The sequence below is a fragment of the Lissotriton vulgaris genome, chromosome 8, assembly GCF_964263255.1.
Source record: "Lissotriton vulgaris chromosome 8, aLisVul1.2, whole genome shotgun sequence".
Lineage (NCBI taxonomy): Eukaryota > Metazoa > Chordata > Amphibia > Caudata > Salamandridae > Lissotriton > Lissotriton vulgaris.
The window spans coordinates 176,470,121-176,487,452 of record NC_141696.1 but is presented as its reverse complement, the minus strand read 5'-3'; the positions used below and the strand labels follow the sequence as shown (position 1 = coordinate 176,487,452).

General features: G+C 47.4%; 1 long non-coding RNA gene across 1 annotated transcript; it reads left to right on the top strand.

Annotated features, from left to right (window-relative positions):
* The first annotated feature begins 2,444 nt into the window (after positions 1 to 2,444).
* LOC147696836 (uncharacterized) lies at positions 2,445 to 5,529 on the top strand. The gene is made up of 3 exons (XR_015299120.1): positions 2,445 to 2,547; positions 3,289 to 3,426; positions 5,225 to 5,529. It is a non-coding gene; the product is annotated as an uncharacterized LOC147696836 (long non-coding RNA).
* Positions 5,530 to 17,332: the final 11,803 nt, after the last annotated feature.

Sequence of the window (17,332 nt, the reverse complement as noted above, 5' to 3'; positions counted from 1 at the left end):
ATCTCGCGCGAACTTACTTTTGCGCTCGTGAACGGGCGCCGGCCATCTTGTTTTTCATTCATTTCCTGTGTCTGGGCATGGTGTTTAATCCTCTTGGTATCTTTGCCAACCTTTGCTTGTTTTCAGTTTTTTTTTTACGATTTTGCTTCTTATCTATCCCTCTCTTTTCCTAGCTGTATATTTTTGTCTTTTCTGCTATTTTTCTTTACTTTTAAACTACATTTTTAAACTCTTTTCTTTTCTTCTTCCCTATCCTATTCTTTCTTAATTTTCTACTTCTTCCTACCTTACCTGCCCAGACCATGGTCAAGCCAGGCGCCGTGAAGCTGCCCAGGCACTTGAGGGCCGCAGCGGCGGCGGGGAGTAGTGCTGGACCCAGTGGCAGGACAGCATGCGGGAGATTGAGGGGGGAGCAGGTGACGCGACGGGAGATCTTCAGCCCGGAGGAAGTGGGCGCGCTGGTCTACTTCGTCCAGCGCCGCCTGCCCAGGACCATCGCGGGAGGCGGCAGGATCGTGGCCGGCGGGTACAACATGCGGGAGCGCCGGAAGCGGTGGGAGAAGGTGTGCTGGGCCATATCCCACCTCTACGGGGTCCAGCGCACCTACAGCCAGGTCACCCATCGCTGGACGGACCTCCTGGACCGCGAGCGCGACCTGCTGGACCAGCTCGGCTTGGAGATCCCCGGGCTTGGTGAGTAGTAGTAGCCATTTAATCACTCACTACTATGATGTTTTCTCCTGCTCTGTGTTGTTGTATTGCAAATATTTGTTTTTTACATGGAGCAAGCCAATAATGCCGCTGATGACGATTACATTGTAGTTAAATTATATTTCAAAATCTTCTGTGCATTTCAGGTGCACTGCTCTCCTTCTCAGTGGCGTTGCTACTATGCTTATTTGTTTTCTATTTCGTGGTCTCATTGGCCTGAGTAACTATTATGTATGAGTGTACTTTACAGAACTGCGTAATGCTAGACACTAGGGGGCAGATTACATTTACAAGCCCCTTGCGCCACGTTTACGTTGCCTTGCGTGACGCAACAGCGGCGTAAACGTGCCGCATCCCTGCGAGTCATTTACAGCATGACGCATCTAGGAGATGCGTCATGTTATAAAGCCATGGGCCTGCACCACAATGGGTGCGTTCCTAGTACGCAGGGTGGGCGCCGCGGTCCAGCGGCTGTGCGCCTCGCAAAATTGCCTGCGTGAAATGTACAAGATTTAACGCAGGCACTTCTGCGACGCTGCTACGTCAATTCAATTCCTTATGTCTGCTCGAAGCAGGCGAAAGGACTGACACAGCATGTTAAGTATTGGGTGGCCCTGAGCATTACTGGAGTTGCATTGCGTTGGCGACGTGACTCCAGCGATGCGCCGCTCTTACGTGACGAGATGCCTCACGCAAGTGCCTACCCTTGCGCCAGGGCGCGCCGCATTGTAAATGAGGCACATCTGCCGTGTCGCAAGGGTAGTTTTGCGTGACGCATTTGATCTGGCGCATCTCTGGAGATGCGCCAGAACGCGTAAGTAAGTATGCCCCTAAGGGGCAGAATTGCAATTACCGTCGCATCCCTGCAAAGTAGCAGGGATGCGCCATTAATTGTGCGGCCCGCTACCACCACCAAACATGGTGCGCCGTATTTGCAATGCGGCGCACCATGGGCCCAAAACGTCACCGAAGCTTTACTGCTGGAGTTGCGTCGCAACGATGGCGCAGCTCCATCAATGCTCTGGGGTACCCTATCTCCCCAATGCTGGGTCAAGCCGTACGTCTGCTTCAAGCAGGTGCAGGGTTTGTGTGACGCATCATTGTCCTAAAGGTGACTGATTGATATTTTGTAGATTTCCCTCAGCCACTATTAGGATGTGTTCCAGCGCAGGAATGCCCTCCCTTGCGCCGGAACGCCCCCTGATGGCGCAGGGCTTTATAACGGGATGCATCTCCCAAATGCGTCACGTTGTTATAATATTATACGCCGCACCATGGCGCCCTTTTTTGTTTAGCTGCTGCGTCACAAAAGTCACGCAAGAACGGCGCAAAAGAGCCGCAAGGGCTTAAATCTGCCCCTTCCTTTGTAACCCTGACAATAAGAAAAATAGTGGCGGTGGATTGATAGTTTGACTATTTAAATGACTGGTAATGTAGCAGGCAACTGTTAGTGTTGTCACTGATCTGACTGAAATCACAATGGAGTTTGTCTGTCACTTTGCGTCTTGCCTGCGGACTGCTGCCTGCCAGTCCTAGGTGAACGTTTCAGTACTTTGTTTAGTGAGTTACGTGACTTTCGAAGTCACAGGTCCGCATATAAATGAAAAGTAACCATAATCAATATAATTTCGCAGAAATATTTTGTTATTGTTCTTTTGAAATGTTTGATTTGGTTGACATTGACAAGCAACAATCATCCATGTTTTCTGTTCTTTCTTTCATGTTGTACGTCAGCTCCCCCCAGGGGCGAGAGGAGGACACAGGAGCAGCAGGCGGCGGATGCTGTTCATCAACAGGGCCAGGATCGGGCAGGCGAGGGCTCCTCTGCTGGCCCCAGTAAGTTTTCATTTTAGACTAGTACCTATTTTTCCTAGCGTTCCTCATTTGACTTTTTTCAAAATTGTCTTTGCTCTTCTTGTAGACTGTATCTAAATTCTTATCCTGCCTATACTATGACTCCCTGTGGTATTACTAGATTATTCTTATTAGTCTGTCTGTGTAGCTAACTAAGATTGCACGGTTGGCGAAACTCCCATGATTCTAGTCAGCAATAGCTCTATCAACTTAGTGCAGTCCTCTGGGATTGTCCATAATGTCTTTTGAAGTGTTCTATCTGGACTCATGCTTGCAAAAATTGCAAAACCTTTCGCTCAGTCACTCTAGTCTGGACCAAAAAACACAGATTGTATTTAAGTTTAAAAGCTTTATTAAAAGTAAACACATTTATTAAAATGAAGTCATAATAAAACTAAACGTTTAACTGATAATGGAAAAGTGGTTAGTGCTGACGATTAATTGAAGACATTTCTTGTGGTCGAGCCGAGCTCTCACCTGGTTTCAACTTGATCTTGTTGTTAGAAGTCCATCTTCTGTCTGTGTGGAGAAAAATGGTGCGTGTTAAAAAAACAGCCTTCATCAGTTGTGCCAAAAAGTGCAGCAAGACAACCTTCCCTGGAAAAAGGGACATTTTTTTTAACTTTAACGACAGTCACAAATTACATTGTTTTCACATGTCTTCATTCCTAGACCAAATACTAGTGACTGCTTTATTCTAACATTCTTAAATGTACTTTGTAGGTGGAACATCTGGTGGCGGGGCCAGTGTGGAGGTGGTGGTGCTCGACACCGAGGCGGAGGGCGAATCGGGCGATGCTTCAGGGGAGGAGGCGGCGGCGGCAGCTGTGAGAGTTGAGACGGTGGTGGTGGCGGCCAGAGGTAAGCTCTTATATATTCCTTACTTATTGAGATTGAAGACTAGCTGGGAAGGCAAGAATATGAGATGCATGGCTGGGTGAATGATGAAGCAATGATGGGTGGAAGGACAACAGCCTGGGTGGGTGACACAGAAACTGTATGTGTCCATATACCTGGATCATGCTACTATCTGACTCTTAGATAGCATATGTGTATCTAGAGCAGGGGTACTCCTAGTACGGCCCGCGGGCCGGTGGTGGCCCGGCAAGCCTTCGTTGGCGGTGCGCTGACCTTGCAGACAATCACTGCTCCCCCGGCCCCCACAGAGCAGAGGCTTTTTTGTATTTCACCTGTTAGCGCCCCTGCATCTCCACTCTGACAATCACTGCTCCCCCGGCCCCCACAGAGCAGAGTGGAGATGCAAGGCCACAAAGAGGTGAAATAGAACTAAGCCTCTGCTCTGTGGGGCCGGGCAAGCAGTGATTGTCAGGGTGGAGAAGCAGGGGCGCTAAAACAAACAAAGCCTCAATAATATGTTAATGGTCTTTTAAAGACCTGTTAAGTACTTTGGTGTTGTTGTCTGTGTGTGCGCGTTGAGGAAGCGGTCTCAACCCGGGCTGAAGGCTGACACAGATAGACACACACACAGTGAGATGACAGAGGGGGAGGGAGAGGGAGGGCAGGAGGGAGAGAGAGATGGATGGAGGGCAGGAGGGAGAGCAGGAGGGAGAGAGATGTATGTAAATGCTGGGTCTGGTGGCTCAGTGGATGAGGGCATCTGCTGCAGGGACCTGTGTGCAACCTCATGGTCACAAGTTATCGTTTTGCTTTAGCCCCGCCCCCTCTGACTCCGCCCCCACCAGTGCGGCCCTCGGCCCCAAACTACACTGTAAATGTAGCCCCTGAGAGAAAGTTTGTGAGTACCCATGATCTAGAGAGAGTAGACGGTCAGTGGATGAACTAAGTGTAACTTTGAAGAGCATGTAACACTAACACTGCACCCGCACGTCCGTTCCAGTGTAGGAAAGGCAAGGAAAAGAACTTTTAATTTTGTCCAAATACTACCATAAATAGTAGCAGTAGTTTGTATTGCAAGCACTGCATAGATCCGGTTATTATGGTGGCCACTCCCTACCTCTCTTAATAAGTTTAGTAGTACTCAGTCATTCATGTGTGGATGTATCACTGGTCACTCAATAAAAAGCAAAGCACCTAAAGTCATCCCATATATAAGCAAAAACATCCCATGTGAAGTGATAGATAATCAGATTATTTATCTTCTTCAATTTTCCATTTCTAGTACTCATTTCCACTGTAGGGTGAAAGTTAAATTAATTAAGCAGTAGCCCTTGAGTTGTAACAGAGTATTCTCAGTGCCACCCGTACTAGAAAAGTAAGAGATTCACCACCTGCATGTACTGGACGGGTACAGTAACGCAACGGCAACGCAAGTCTAGGTCACTCCTCATGGCGTGCGTCTCTTTTTCTCGGGTGCAAGTTTACCGCGCTGGCATTATGCCGGCTTGCAGAAAATAACGTACCAATTTTCCAAAACAAGAGATAAGAAGAAGAATAAGACTGGTGTACTTTCATAGTCGACTCCAATGGAAGTCCACAGTGCTCGTAGAATTTGTTCCTTAAACTCCCACTAATGTTAGAGCAAGGATGAAGAAGTGTGAGGTTAGATAGATACTGGCCTCAATAGTTATGTAATGCGCTTGCAAGTTGCTAGTTGTACTGCAACACAAATTTCTGCTGAATGATTGAGTTAATCTAAAAGAGCATTGGTTACAGACTATGTCTTTCTTTCTTCATATAGGTTCTCCTTCCAAACGGACAAGGAGGAAGGAGCTGGCTAGAGCGGCCCGGCAACGGAGGATCGAGGCCACTGTTGCGGAATATCGGCGGCTGGTGGCCCTGGAGGACGTGGAAAGTGTGCAGTCGACAACTACAACAACGTCGTCTGCATCGGCCTCCGTGGCCCCACGGGCTGCCACCCAGCACAGTGGTCCACCCAGACTGAGCCGGGCTGCCAAAGGCAAACGCCACCACCGAGCAGCAAGGCCAACAGCTGCCTCTCACAGGCATTGCACCTGCAAGGCAGTGAAGGCACGCCTGCGCCGCACCACCCCGATGGTGTCCCGCCTTCAGCAGGAGCTCGCCTTGCTCCGCGAGGAGCATGATGCCCTGGCCCAAAAAGTTAACAGCATCCACCCATAGTGTCCCTTGCCCCTTTTTTAGAGACTTTTGGGGGGTGGGAATTGGGAGTTGGGTTTTTGGGGACTTTTGAAGGACAATCGTTGGGGTTAGGGAGGGTCTTGCGGGAGATTATTTTGTTAGGGATATAAATATACTTTTTCAAACTTTATCTGAGCATACCTGTTTTTTACTGCTTGCCTGGTGGGTGGGGGTTTAACGTTGACTGTTTTCCTGAAAGTTTAGTTCCATTTTCTTCCTTTAAGTGTAAATGCCCAAATGTTTTCAACACTAAGTGCCTCTCACAGACTCAGTGAAGTGAATCCAAGAGTCCTAGGACTTTAGTAGTACTACCTTCAGTCTCTCGTCTCTCGTACTAATACTCCATTATACCCCCAAACCACCAAACGCTTATCTTACCTGTAATTTGTGTTTGAAAGTAGGGCTAGACCCAGGGCTGGCTCCACGGGAAACACCGAATAACGTTGGCAATCTTGGTCGGATAAAATTTCCTCATAGCGGTGGTACTATTGTTGTGACACAGTGGCAGTTGCATGCCTATGAAAAAAAAGAAAATGAAATCTGGTTTGTCCTCCTGAGCAATTCAACGGTACAACTGAGAATATAGCAGGTGACAGAAGTACAGTAGAGCAGTGCCACATTGTAGCCTAACAAATGGTAAAGTATAACTACTAATTCGGTTGAAGTTCTTTCACATTAGCAATGGTTCTTTGTCAAGCAGAGTAAGAATATATCATCGACAACTGTGGAAAGAAAGAATGCGACAGTACAGGGCCTGTGTGGAATTATGATAACGATATTCAACATAAGGTCTCTGTAGCCAGATACCCGAGAGCCTTGCTGGTCACTATAAATCCATTCACAACAACACTCAATGGGGTTGGTCTGGAAGGTGTCAGGTTTACTCCCCGTGATCCAGTCGATGCAAATATGGTTCCACCTCCAAATGTCACCAACACCCAGAAGTGTAAACACAGGGTGTTCGAGGCATTAGGCGAGGGAGAAAAATAACAAACTAAAATAAAAAATGTGGGATGGGTAAAGGTAGGGTCAGCAGGGAAAGGAGACCTGTAACAGAAGACAAGACAGGCATCAGTGAAGTGCTGTCCTAACATACAAGGGTACTCTCATATAGTCTCACTAAATAGTCTGCAAGTCTCCCGCCTACTCATGGGAAATGTAGTTTCATAGTACGGTAGGCGCTTAGGGGCTGCGTAACCTGACAGAAGGTATAGTAGATAGAAAAGGAGAAATTGCTTTTTTTCTAGGTGTCCCCTCACTCACCAGGGTTGCCCCTTGGTGACATGCTTCATCATTGGGGCCATCCCAGTCCTCTACGGCCTGGGGCGTGCTGCGACTTGCGAATTACGTAGGAGCACTTACAAATGACTATGTGTGGTGCAGATAGTGGAGTGGACTAAGTGATGTGTTAAGGGATCAATGTAGAAGCCGAGAGAGAGCCAAGAAATGCAGTCACAGTCAGAGAAAAAGGCAAGGGATACTGTATCTATGTGGTTGTAGTGGTCCTGTTGGAAGTGGTAAGTAAGTTGCCCGCAGAAAAAAAATCCTCCTATTAGCGGCACTCCTCCATTGCAGCCGACGCTTCGTCCACCGATGTTGGTCACCAGAAGACACCCTGTCCACTGCCTGCTGCTGAATTGTGGCTCGCTACTGTGAAGCCTGACTCCATCCTTTTTTCCCCATTGCAGAGACTGAAACCCGGCCTGTAATTATTCAACGAAAAACAGGAAGTGATATAATATTACAACACCACTGATAAATAAATATAAGGTATGTAGGCTGTGGAGTGCAAAAAGTCACAATTTGTTTTTCCTAGTAGACAGTACAATGGTTTTGAAAGTGCGTACTCTGAGTCACCTTTTGAAGGACAAATAAGTATGGGCAAATTAATGTAGCGGATCTTGCCCCTCAAGCTAGGTGTACTGTAAACTGTGTTTTAGAACAAAATTAGATCTTCCTAGCAGTGCTCCCACCCAGACCCTTACTAAAGCCAGTCGCAAAAATGTAGAAGACCCCCAATCAAATCTCAAAAAACGAGGCCTAGCAGAAAACTGGTGACAAAACTTACTTTGAAAGTAAAAGTAGGCCGAAGTACCCTAATTACCCATTACCCACCGTGGATTGCATTCAAACCACTTGCAAGCAACCAAGCAAAAGTAGCCATAGCCAGCATCGCTCCAAGACTCGAAATCCCCCCCACTCAAACACATGCAATAGAAATACTGCTAACCCTAACGAACCCTAAGTTAAGAATAGTGGCAAAGGCTTTCTTTAACTATGCCAAATCCCCCCTTTCCCACCATGGATTTTCTTCAAATGACTTGCAACCAAAATTACACATTCTCACGAGTGCTCTAAGACCCCAGAACTCAGTTTGAAAAATCTAGAACACCCCGAAACACATGCAATCCTGCTGCTAGGGCTAACCCTAACGAACCCTAAGTTACAAAAAGTGCCAAAACTAAAGGCTTTTCCGCGCGGATTTTGTCCCAACCACTTCTACCCGGTATTAGACCTTCCCAGGAATGCCCCAAGACCCGGCAACCCACCCGCCAAGAAGCGTAACACCCCCAAACAGGCCAAAAGCAAAATCTCATACTTGCAATATTTCTGGGCCTTCGGTCCAAACGCGCTGCGTAGCTAGGCCATAAATCGGGGTTGGCACGACGGATTTCCTGAAAAGCAAATGCAATCAAGATTAGAGTGTCCCAGCAGTGCTCCCAGACCACGAAACTCACCCGCAAACAGACGGAACCCCCCCTAAGAGCACCTCAAAGGCAAGCAAGTCATCAAAAACACAAAAAAAATTCCGCCTGGGATTTGGTCCAAAACACTTTTATCCGGTATTAGAGCTTCCCAGCAATGGCCCCAGAGCCGTCAACCCAGGAGAAAACGAGTAGAAGACCCCCAAACAGCCAAAGAGCAAAAGTACAAAAATGGGGACTTAGTCACTTTTTCACAAATTTCCCAAATCACTCCGCGCGCGCTCTGCAGCTAGGCCCTAAGTCCCCTCAGCCACCATGGATTTGCTTCAAACCTCTTGCAAAGTAAAGTATATATAGCCAGCAGTGCTCCCAGACCACGAAACTCACCCACAAACACCAGGAAGCCCCCCAAACAGGCCCCCGAAAACGCTACATAGAGCAAAATGTCAGAAATAGCCCAAAAAAAAATCGGCCTGGATTTTGTCCCAACCACTTCTACCCGGTATTAGACCTTCCCAGGAATGCCCCAAGACCCGGCAACCCACCCGCCAAGAAGCATAACACCCCCAAACAGGCCAAAAGCAAAATCTCATACTTGCAATATTTCTGGGCCTTCGGTCCAAACGCGCTGCGTAGCTAGGCCATAAGTCGGGGTTGGCACGACGGATTTCCTGAAAAGCAAATGCAATCAAGATTAGAGTGTCCCAGCAGTGCTCCCAGACCACGAAACTCACCCACAAACACCAGGAAGCCCCCCAAACAGGCCCCCGAAAACGCTACATAGAGCAAAATGTCAGAAATAGCCCAAAAAAAAATCGGCCTGGATTTTGTCCCAACCACTTCTACCCGGTATTAGACCTTCCCAGGAATGCCCCAAGACCCGGCAACCCACCCGCCAAGAAGCATAACACCCCCAAACAGGCCAAAAGCAAAATCTCATACTTGCAATATTTCTGGGCCTTCAGTCCAAACGCGCTGCGTAGCTAGGCCATAAGTCGGGGTTGGCACGACGGATTTCCTGAAAAGCAAATGCAATCAAGATTAGAGTGTCCCAGCAATGCTCTCAGACCACGAAACTCACCCACAAACAGACGGAACCCCCCCTAAGAGCACCTCAAAGGCAAGCAAGTCATCAAAAACACAAAAAATTTTCCGCCTCGGATTTGGCACAAAGCACTTTTAGTGCTTCCCAGCAATGGCCCCAGACCCGTCAACTCACCTGCAAAGAGGTAGAACAACACCCCCACAAGTGCTGAGTCTTTCTTCATTGGGCGTAAACCAGCCCTCTGCTTTGATGGAAATAGGAGTCTGGAGGAGGAGGATAGAGGAGCATGTTCTTCTGAACTTGTGAACCTGAGGAATGCAGACTGCGGCACCTTCAAATAAATTAGCAAACAAGTGAAGACAGTTCTGCTGATGGGCTTGTTTTTGTGATTATCTGATTAAAGTTTGAATTATATTAACTGTGCACAACAAAGAAAGACAGACACACAGGAATAAAAGTGAATAAGGATGAAAAAGAAAGTTATTGATTCGTTGTCTCATTTTCAGGGCTCGAAGTCGGTATCACGGTCCAGGAATAAGAATAAGGCTTCGTCATCATACTCTGCGAATTCAGCCAGGGTGAGGTCAGTGCCACCTGACAGAGTAGAAATTCCCTCATCTATGGTGCTGGCCACCTCCTCTTCATCCGGCACGCTCTCTCGTACTCTTATATCTGGTGGTATGAGGTGCTGATTCATCTTGATCATTGTTAACCTCTCCACATTTTTGGGCGAGAGGCGGCTCCGTTTGGGAGTTACAATCCCACCAGCCGCACTGAAAACCCGTTCAGAAGACACACTTGCGAGTGGGCAAGACAAGTAGTTTAAAGCCAGGTTGGTGAGCTGTGGCCACAATTCTTTTTTCCCATGCCAATACGCCAATGGGTCAGAATTAACATAGACCTCTGTGGAGTCATTCAGATAGTCCTTCACCATCGACTCAAGGTCCTCCTCCAAGGTTCCTCCACTTTGCGTAGCTCTTGCTGTGCCTCTGACCTTTTGAGAACCAAACCCACGCAGAGCTAGCCAATCCTCTTCAGCCTCCAATGTTTCTGTTGTCTTTCGTGCAGATGATCCGGTTGCCGGTGTCTTTAACGGCTGAGAGGTCACTTGTGCCACAGCCACAGGTGCAGAAGTGGATTGTTTTGACTGGGGATGGCCTGCTGATGTACTGCCATTTCCTTCAATTTCCAGCCGTTCTGTTTCAAACTTCTTGGCTGACAAGGCTAGCCAACGTTTGTACTTTGTAACATCTTCATCAGCAAAAGGAAAGAATGCTCTGCCTGCCAGCGCCTTTTTGTAGCGTGGATCCAGAATAGTAGCACAAATGTAATGCTGTTCTGAGTGGATCTTTTGAAGACGTTCATCACCTTGTAGGAGGTCTAATAATTGCTCAGCCAGAAGCAAAGAGTCTTTCTTTTTGTCATCTTTTCGAAACACAGAACACACCTCCTTCAGTTGGTCCTCCAGCATGTACAACAATGGGATAGCTTTTCCCAAATTAGAGTCCTCCTTGCTGACTGCACGTGTGAAGACCTCAAAAGGACGAAGCATGCGTGTTAGGCTTTCAACTATGTTCCATTGCGGCCCACCCATCCTCAGCTCCTCTATACCCTCTTTCAAGAAATATTGATCGAGTTGCGTATACTGCTCATACAGACGCTCAAGCATGTAGAAGGTTGAGTTCCAACGTGTTACCACCTCCTGGATGAGTGCTTTCACTGGCATTTGACATTGATATAGCATGCTCCTCAGCTGCTTGCGGGCCTTAAAAGAATGCCTGAAATGCTTGCAAATTTTTCGGCAGTTCTCCAATACACTGTACGCTGCACTGCGTTTATTACCCAAGAATTTTTGGACAACCAGGTTTATACAGTGCGCCAAACACGGCACTCTGAAATAGTAACCGTCCCTCATGGCCTTAACTATATTGGAGCCATTGTCCGTGGAAACATAACCAACCTTGCGTTTTAGTGGGGACAGACAGTTAAGGACCTTTGTGTTAAAGACATCCAAAATGTTTTCTGCTGTGTGACGTTTCTCCAAACCAAACATGGCTAGTGTTGCATGTTTCCGAGCACCTTTAAAAACAATGTTAGTGTCAACACCTGAGTTTAGCTTTGCTTTAACCCCTGAAAAAGAGACCCAGTGTGCAGTGATGCACATGTAATCAGCGCCTGCGCCACTGGTCCACATGTCTGTTGTCAGATGTATAGTGTGAACAGCACTCTTCTGCAAAGCTGCCCCAATCACCTTCAGAACATCTTCATGTAGTGCTGGAACCGCAACTCGGGCAAAATAGAACCGGCTAGGAACCTTCCATTTAGGGCAGAGCGCTGTCACTAATTCTAGAAAACCAACCCCTTCTACAAAAGAAAAAGGGAGAAGGTCCAGAGCTAGCATTTTAGCCAGCTTAGTGTTATACAGACGGGTCATTGGGTGGTTGCGTTCATATTGCGCTTCTGTAAACAACATCTTTTTAATGTTGCCCTGGACCAATGATTTACGGGATGATGATGATCTCTTCGACCCAGTTACGCTCGCTGATGAACTTTTCCACATTGATGTCTCACTCTCTCCCACACTCTTAGTGTGGCTCCCATGGGGTGTGCTGCTGACATGGGAACTGGGTGTAAGTGAAGTGTTTGAATCGTCTTCTTCTACCTCCTCGTCATCAGCAGATGACAAATCAACGTTTTCATTACGTGCAATTCCGGCTTTCTTGATCGCCTCTAGGTGCGGAAACCATTGGACAGGGTGCCTTCTCTCAAGATGACCTCTCTGGCCTCCGGTACCATAGTTAGAACCAAGCTTACCACGACTAAATCGAAGCTTACAAAGGCTACAAATGGCTACGTTTTCCTTTTTTGGGCAAACACTAAAGAAGTCCCAAACTGGAGACTTGAAATGTCTTCGGGGGCCGGAGGAGGCGGCGATACTGGTGGTGGTGGTCCTGCTGCTAATGACAGATGAAGTGGAGGATGTGGATTGCCGAACTTCAGTACGTTTTGCACTTTCACCACCACGAATTGAGGTCGAGGACGAGGTGGGTACCTTCTTGCGAAGAAATATGGAAGCGGTAGGTTTTGGTGTACTACTTAACTCCAAATCTAATGATTCCATTTCCATTGCCTCCTCGCCGACATCATCATCACGCTCAGCAGCTTCTCGGGATAGGGTCAAAATGTCTCTTTGCTGCATGCCCGGTGGGGCTGCAGTGACCTTTGTGATGACTGGCTCGTCGTCATCGTGAGAGGCTTCATCACCAGCAGTATCTGTCACTTCTTGTTGAGCCTCATCACACTCCATAGGTTTGAGTTTTTGGACGACCTTCCTTTTACGCTTAGGAGGTACCGGTGTCAGATCATGGTGTGCCTCACTCTCAGGCTGCCGTGGTAGTACCCATTCGTCATCCAGATCATCAGAAGGCGGTGGGCTTGAAGAAGATGTAGACACCCCCCTTGATCTTTTCCTTGCTAGGGATGTGGAAGACAATGAATGATCATCAGGAGGAGTGGCTTCCAATGATACCTCAGCTTCATTGTCGATTTCCAAATGTGCCCCTACTTCGGGAGGAACAACTATTGTGGGCACTTGTGAACGTCCATGCACCTTTGCTTGCGCATCTCCTTTTGCTGCCTCTCCTTCCACATGTACTTGGCCGTGTACTTGCACATGGTGTTGTTGTTGTGGCTGTGGTTGTTCAACACTTGTCAGATGAGTTACAACAACCTATGTTGATTCAGGGACATTGCTGCTACTTTCTTGCGATGAGCCAACATCACTGGTCGATGGTGATTGGAGAAGTACACTGACTGCCTCTGAAGCACTCAAGGGCTTTGACTTAAGTTGGCGTGGTGGTGGAGGCACTGAACCCAATGGAGCAGGGGTGCTGCTCCCAGCTTGGTCCCCAGCAGATCCTGCTGCTGCAGGCGTACTTTTTTTTTTGCTCCCAAAAAACGTGGCGGGTGGCACACCAGCCTCCTTGGTAACTTGCTTCTTCTGCTCCTTACTAGCAACTTTCTTGCTAGAGGAGCAACGGAGAACTTTCTTTGGGGCCATCTTCTTCAGAGCAGGTCAGACAGCAGGCCGCAGTTGCACGAATTGTAGAGTTGTCTGAGGCCAGACGTGACGTCGCGTGACGTTATGCTGCACACACACACCGCTGCAGGACTTCTTCCTGGCACTGGTGGTTCTCTTGAGTCTTGTGCACCTAAAAAAAATGGAAGACAGAGGAACATCAGTTCAGTTATAGAGCACAAAAAAATCGAAAAACACTGCAAAATCAGCACAATCCCAATCCATCCATGCCCTCCATAATGTTTAAATTCAAGACAACCCACAGAAAGACTAGGCCCATGCAAGACTCACTACCCCTGGGCATAAATAAAGGTTGAAAAGTAGGCAAAATGGTTGGAGGCCTAACAACAAAGCCTGCATTCAAAATGGCCACTTGCCTCCTAGCACATGGCCAGGGCCTGCCTGTACCAGCACTCAAAATGGCCCCCACCCACATGGCCTGTCCCCATGAACACCCCCAAAAATCGAAAAACACTGCAAAATCAGCACAATCCCATTCCATCCATGCCCTCCATGATGTTTAAATTCAAGACACCCCACAGAAAGACTAGGCCCATGCACCACTCACTACCCCTGGTCAAGGCCCCAACAACAGGTCAAAAATCGAAAAACACAGAAAAATCAGCACAATCCCATTCCATCCATGCCCTCCATGATGTTTAAGTTCAAGACAGCCCACAGAAAGACTAGGCCCATGCTAGACTCAAATACCCCTGGTGAAAAGGCCACAAGTACAGGCCCAAAAAACGAAAATCACTGAAAAATCTGCACAATCCCATTCCATCCATGGCCTCCATGATGTTTAAATTCAAGACAACCCACAGAAAGACTAGGCCCATGCAAGACTCACTACCCCTGGGCATAAATAAAGGTTGAAAAGTAGGCAAAATGGTTGGAGGCCTAACAACAAAGCCTGCATTCAAAATGGCCACTTGCCTGCCAGCACATGGCCAGTGCCTGTAGCTGCACTCAAAATGGCCACCAGCCACATGGCATGTCCCTCCCCATGAACACCCCCAAAAATCGAAAAACACTGCAAAATCAGCACAATCCCATTCAATCCATGGCCTCCATGATGTTTAAATTCAAGACAACCCACAGAAAGACTAGGCCCATGCTAGACTCAAATACCCCTGGTGAAAAGGCCACAAGTACAGGCCCAAAAATCGAAAAACACTGCAAAATCAGCACAATCCTATTCCATCCATGGCCTCCATGATGTTTAAATTCAAGACAGCCCACAGAAAGACTAGGCCCATGCTAGACTCAAATACCCCTGGTGAAAAGGCCACAAGTACAGGCCCAAAAATCGAAAAACACTGCAAAATCAGCACAATCCTATTCCATCCATGGCCTCCATGATGTTTAAATTCAAGACAGCCCACAGAAAGACTAGGCCCATGCTAGACTCAAATACCCCTGGTGAAAAGGCCACAAGTACAGGCCCAAAAATCGAAAAACACTGCAAAATCAGCACAATCCTATTCCATCCATGGCCTCCATGATGTTTAAATTCAAGACAGCCCACAGAAAGACTAGGCCCATGCTAGACTCAAATACCCCTGGTGAAAAGGCCACAAGTACAGGCCCAAAAATCGAAAAACACTGCAAAATCAGCACAATCCCATTCAATCCATGGCCTCCATGATGTTTAAATTCAAGACAACCCACAGAAATACTAGGCCCATGCAAGACTCACTACCCCTGGGCATAAATAAAGGTTGAAAAGTAGACAAAATGGTTGGAGGCCTAACAACAAAGCCTGCATTCAAAATGGCCACTTGCCTGCCAGCACATGGCCAGTGCCTGTAGCTGCACTCAAAATGGCCACCAGCCACATGGCATGTCCCTCCCCATGAACACCCCCAAAAATCGAAAAACACTGCAAAATCAGCACAATCCCATTCAATCCATGGCCTCCATGATGTTTAAATTCAAGACAACCCACAGAAAGACTAGGCCCATGCTAGACTCAAATACCCCTGGTGAAAAGGCCACAAGTACAGGCCCAAAAATCGAAAAACACTGCAAAATCAGCACAATCCTATTCCATCCATGGCCTCCATGATGTTTAAATTCAAGACAGCCCACAGAAAGACTAGGCCCATGCTAGACTCAAATACCCCTGGTGAAAAGGCCACAAGTACAGGCGCAAAAATCGAAAAACACTGCAAAATCAGCACAATCCCATTCAATCCATGGCCTCCATGATGTTTAAATTCAAGACAACCCACAGAAATACTAGGCCCATGCAAGACTCACTACCCCTGGGCATAAATAAAGGTTGAAAAGTAGACAAAATGGTTGGAGGCCTAACAACAAAGCCTGCATTCAAAATGGCCACTTGCCTGCCAGCACATGGCCAGTGCCTGTAGCTGCACTCAAAATGGCCACCAGCCACATGGCATGTCCCTCCCCATGAACACCCCCAAAAATCGAAAAACACTGCAAAATCAGCACAATCCCATTCAATCCATGGCCTCCATGATGTTTAAATTCAAGACAACCCACAGAAAGACTAGGCCCATGCTAGACTCAAATACCCCTGGTGAAAAGGCCACAAGTACAGGCCCAAAAAACGAAAATCACTGAAAAATCTGCACAATCCCATTCCATCCATGGCCTCCATGATGTTTAAATTCAAGACAACCCACAGAAAGACTAGGCCCATGCAAGACTCACTACCCCTGGGCATAAATAAAGGTTGAAAAGTAGGCAAAATGGTTGGAGGCCTAACAACAAAGCCTGCATTCAAAATGGCCACTTGCCTGCCAGCACATGGCCAGTGCCTGTAGCTGCACTCAAAATGGCCACCAGCCACATGGCATGTCCCTCCCCATGAACACCCCCAAAAATCGAAAAACACTGCAAAATCAGCACAATCCCATTCAATCCATGGCCTCCATGATGTTTAAATTCAAGACAACCCACAGAAAGACTAGGCCCATGCTAGACTCAAATACCCCTGGTGAAAAGGCCACAAGTACAGGCCCAAAAATCGAAAAACACTGCAAAATCAGCACAATCCTATTCCATCCATGGCCTCCATGATGTTTAAATTCAAGACAGCCCACAGAAAGACTAGGCCCATGCTAGACTCAAATACCCCTGGTGAAAAGGCCACAAGTACAGGCCCAAAAATCGAAAAACACTGCAAAATCAGCACAATCCTATTCCATCCATGGCCTCCATGATGTTTAAATTCAAGACAGCCCACAGAAAGACTAGGCCCATGCTAGACTCAAATACCCCTGGTGAAAAGGCCACAAGTACAGGCCCAAAAATCGAAAAACACTGCAAAATCAGCACAATCCTATTCCATCCATGGCCTCCATGATGTTTAAATTCAAGACAGCCCACAGAAAGACTAGGCCCATGCTAGACTCAAATACCCCTGGTGAAAAGGCCACAAGTACAGGCCCAAAAATCGAAAAACACTGCAAAATCAGCACAATCCCATTCAATCCATGGCCTCCATGATGTTTAAATTCAAGACAACCCACAGAAATACTAGGCCCATGCAAGACTCACTACCCCTGGGCATAAATAAAGGTTGAAAAGTAGACAAAATGGTTGGAGGCCTAACAACAAAGCCTGCATTCAAAATGGCCACTTGCCTGCCAGCACATGGCCAGTGCCTGTAGCTGCACTCAAAATGGCCACCAGCCACATGGCATGTCCCTCCCCATGAACACCCCCAAAAATCGAAAAACACTGCAAAATCAGCACAATCCCATTCAATCCATGGCCTCCATGATGTTTAAATTCAAGACAACCCACAGAAAGACTAGGCCCATGCTAGACTCAAATACCCCTGGTGAAAAGGCCACAAGTACAGGCCCAAAAATCGAAAAACACTGC